The sequence below is a fragment of the Mastomys coucha genome, unplaced genomic scaffold, assembly GCF_008632895.1.
Source record: "Mastomys coucha isolate ucsf_1 unplaced genomic scaffold, UCSF_Mcou_1 pScaffold2, whole genome shotgun sequence".
In the NCBI taxonomy this organism is placed as follows: Eukaryota; Metazoa; Chordata; class Mammalia; order Rodentia; family Muridae; genus Mastomys; species Mastomys coucha.
Genome location: NW_022196902.1, coordinates 13,264,730 through 13,269,162, shown reverse-complemented (window position 1 = coordinate 13,269,162; position 4,433 = coordinate 13,264,730). Strand labels below are relative to the sequence as shown.

The 4,433-nt window shown below is 42.4% G+C and overlaps 1 protein-coding gene across 5 annotated transcripts in view; it reads right to left on the bottom strand.

Moving 5' to 3' along the window:
• The window catches only part of Ahi1 (Abelson helper integration site 1), a 141,471-nt gene extending 138,816 nt beyond the window's left edge, over window positions 1-2,655 (bottom strand). For 2 of the 5 annotated variants that reach the window (XR_004121562.1, XM_031380554.1), the window contains exon 1: window positions 668-936. The gene's annotated coding sequence lies outside the window, so the exon portion shown is untranslated. Of the gene's footprint in view, window positions 1-667; window positions 938-2,563 lie in introns of those variants that run through there. The other 3 variants (XM_031380557.1, XM_031380556.1, XM_031380555.1) reach the window with 2 other exon arrangements.
• Between the last annotated feature and the right edge of the window lie 1,778 nt (window positions 2,656-4,433).

Genomic DNA, 4,433 nt, shown 5'->3' with positions numbered 1-4,433 from the left:
CTGGCTCCGTAGTAAAATTTCTTAAAAGAGAAAACAAAAACTATGTTTGCATAATTCGACTAATAAACCTGTGATAGTCCCCATAAATAAATAATATTGTAAATATTGCTAAAAATTCTTTTTGCATTTGAATTTGCTTCAAATATTCTTTTAAAAAAATTCCCTTATCTTCCTCTTATCAATCTTCTCCTGAGAGCTCAAGCAATCGTTTACGCAACAGGTGAAAAACCTGTTAGCATCCAAAAGATGTTTGCTTTAACGAAACAAAACAAAATCACGGAGGAAACGTTTCTACGGATGTTTTCGCAGCAACCATTTGGTAGATTCCTAGACAGCCTCCGTTTTGAGGGGTTTTACGCATTGAGATGACCCTATAAATGGGACTCTTCCAATAGATCCATCACTCTACTTAGATGTAATTAAGAGAGCCTGTCATTGCGCACCCGGCCATCATTTACAAGGAAACCGACTAGGTACGCAACAGCTTGGGGGGCATTTAAGCCTGGACCGGAGGAGAACAAGCGGGAAAGGAGTGGCCGCTCGCAGGCATCCCTCGGCCTCCGCCAGCCCGCTCACAAGCATCTCACAGTCTCCGGCAGCCCCGTCGCCGCCCCCGGGGACCGGGCAGGCCTACGCCCCCGCCGCAGCGCGCCCGCGGGATACTCACGGAAAGGAACTACAGGCGGCGGCGCGAAGCGGCTCGCTGCGCCCAGGCCCGGACGAGGGAGGCAGCAGCTCGGTCGGCCGGTCCGCTGGCGACCTGCGCTGTCCACCAGCCCAGTGCCGCAGTGCGGAGGCGCGCCGCCCGTGACGTCAGGCCAGCCTCTGCCGCTGTTACCTAGGTAACTCAGACTGGGGATCGCAGCTCGCCGCCCGACCAGGGCCACGCCCTCCACCCGGTACCCGCGGCGCGCTTCCGGGGTCTGGCGGGCGCGCGCACCCGCCGGCCGGGAGCTGAGGCTCCGCCCCCGCAGCCGCGGCGACGCCCGCGCGCTCCTTTGTCGCCGCGGGCAGGAGGGGGTGTGGCGGGGGGAGCGGAGGTGGAAGGGGATGCGGAGATCTGTGAACGAGTGAAGGAATGAATGAATGAGCGAGTGAATGAGGCAGCACAGCTGAGAAAGACTGGCCGCCCCACAGAATGAAGCGCGCCTTTAAGTGTGAATGGGGAGCCCTGCTGCAGACGAATCCTCAGGCGCAGAGTTTACTGTGTCGAAGCAAGAACTACGCCACGTTTTCTTTCCGACGCCCCCTCACTTCCGCTTCAGGCGCCATCTTGGGCTGTGAGTCACCAGGAGTGGAAAAATACTAGGTGCATCATTGCCTCAGCTGGAATTAGAGGCCATTTTCTGCAGCTGCCCTCCTACACGAGCCGTGGCTCCGACCGTTGTTCGGAGGCCAGCTTTTCTGGTTTTGTCTGGTATCAGACCTAGCAAAACACATCTCATCAGGGTCTCAAAATGCAATGAAGCAACCATGGGAAATGTCACCAATATAAAGCTTGCCATGTTGAGCTGCTGAGTTTTCCACTCAAAAACTCAAAATTTCCCCCTCTAAGCCTATCTTGATTTAAGCTATCACCATCCCTGCAGTGTTTTACCAAACCTATCTTTAATGTCCCCAGTGTATAGCCTACCCGTCATTACGATTACCTAAAGGCAAGCTGCCAGTGTGTCTTACAGCAGCGAACTAGCCTCATTACCTGTGTCCTAACTCCAGTTTTGACTACAATTTTTTTTTCACAACACAGACTGATATCACTATAATGTAAAGCTGGTAATGCTACCGGTACTCTCTTAAAAATTACTTGAAAGGAGAAACCTCATCACTTTGCTATGGATGCAGATGCTCCATCTCGATGGGTTTTCTCTCTCATCTTTTTTTTTTTATCAGTTTTACACAATTTTTTGAATTATGTGCATCATGAAATAAGCAATCGAATTGTGTGTTGCACATAATTTTATATAATATTGAATTATGTATACGACGCAAATTTGCACCCTTTTCTGTCATGAACCTTGTACATATTGTCCTCCTCTCTTGAAAATCCTTCCCAAGTTGTATCCGTGCTATGAATCTTAGTTACCTATTAAAATACTCCGAGCATTCCCAGTATGCTCACCTCATTAGACTGTGTGTACTGATTTCTAAAATTTTTTATTGGATTTTAATAATTTCAATCACAGCATGTTAAATATCAAACAGTAACTAATGAACAGTTATTAGATGAATTATGAGTTCCTAGAGTTGTTCATTGTGTCTTCTGTACTTTTCATATAAGCTCTTAACATTTGAATTGCCAATTTCACAGTTAAAATGTTGGTTGTTTATTCTGGATCGGATATTATTTTCAGGACACAATTGGCTGACATCCTTGCCAGTGACTATTTTGGTCCCTATTTTTGTAACAGCTTGAGAGAGTGTGTGTGTGTATGTATATATACATATATGTGTGTGTGTATATGTGTGTATATATATACATATATATATATATATATATATATTTGTCTGTTGGAGAGATCTAGGAGTAGTGGGATGCTAGGAGCAATGAACACATAGTACTTACAAGACCTTGGTTTCTTGAGCACTATTCTCCTTTAAAAGAGCTAGGGCCCCTTGGAGAAATGCTTGATTCTAGAACAGGAACAGACCATGTACAAAATGGAATTGAAAAAAATATTGTGACAGAAATTAAGGATGTTCTTACAGAATGATGAAACATAACAGAGATTGCTGGAAATCATCTTGAAAAGGTGACTAGAGATGGCCCAAAGTAAATATTATAGTCATGTTAGTGAATACTTAATAATCAAGAATACTTAAAGTCCTAGTGAAATAGAATATTTTGAAAACTTGAAAGAGTTCTCTTTTACATTAAAATTCCAACTAATATAGAAGGAATGATATGTGCAGAAATATCACCTTATGACAACTATTATAATGGTCACTCATTTAGAAAAAACACTATGTGCTAAGCCAGAGGGTAAGCGTTTAAGAAGCTTATAATGTTATTAATACACATAGACTAAGTAGCCCATTAAGTGCACTTTTGTTATAAAGGGGAAAAAGCCTTGACACTGTAGAACTCTGTCAGTGGTGATAAAAAGTACTACTACTAGTCAAGCAAATATCAACATCAAACCCCACCTGGGAGAAGGCATCATAATTAACGCATCACATTCTGAGTGACTTAAACAATAGGAAGATGTTTATTCGCTTTCAGAAGTTAGGAGTCCAGAATGAATGTGTCTTCAGAGTTTCTCTCCTTGGCTCTAAGATAGCTGTTTTTTTCCATGCCTTCACATGGTCTGCCACCACTCCACCTGATTGTGTCCAAATGTCCCTAAGGGTGCAGCCATACTAGTTTAGGACCTATCCTGATGACCTCCTTTTGACTTAGACCCTGTCTTCCAAAACAGCCACACTCTAAAGTATTAGGCTCAGGACTTGAATGAATTTGGGAGTAAGTATAGCTCGGCCTGAAACAACTGTTCTATTGAGTGGTGGGTTTCCGGTTCAAATGAAATAACTGTATAAAGATACAAACTATCAAATTTTATTGTGGTCTATGTAGTAGATGCTATTAAAGACTTGTAGATGTGTATCGTGTGTGTTTGTGTGTGTGTGCATGTGCATGTGTGTGTAACCATGTGTGTGTGTTTGCCTGAGAATTTTCTTTGCCTTTCTTCAAAGCCATTGATATAATTCTGCCAGCATTCTGAAATAATTTTCAACTTCCCTTTCAGAGTATCTCTGACATACAAAATAGTTATTTCTCTTTTATTCTGCATGTTAATGAAAACTTGTCTGTAGTAGTAATTTTCATTCAGACTTAGAGAACAACTTCTAGAAGTGTTTTTCTTTCTGATACATGTTACTTGGAATGTAATTTTGAGAAAACCATATTTTCCTATAGTTACAGACTTGCCAGGATCCTCTCAGCTTCCCCTGGTCCCAGGAAGTTGTCTGTAGATTTGTTGCCAACATTTGAATAGATCTGTATTAGGAAATATTTCAACTTCTCAGAGTCTTTCATGGAAAACAGAAACTTTTTCAGAGACTATAAGAAAAAAGCAAATCATTGTCTCATTCTTCCTCCATCTTCTTCATCTAGACTAACCTGTGCTCATTCTAACATTCTGAAGCAATGGACACTAGAGGGCAGAAGAGCAACACATATCCATACTGGAATTAAATTGCTGTAAGTCTATTAAGACCTCTTTACAGTTTACTATGCATTGATCTATTTCCCAAATGCATTCACTGATGATGACTCTACCAGCTTGAATTTGTTTATTTACTTTTTTTGTATTTTATTTTTATTTCTATTATATGTGGAAGAATATTGGCCTACATGCATGTATATGTTCTTTGTGTGTACCAAATTCCTGTGGAGGACAGAACAAGCGGTCAGATTCCCTGGAATGGAGTTACAG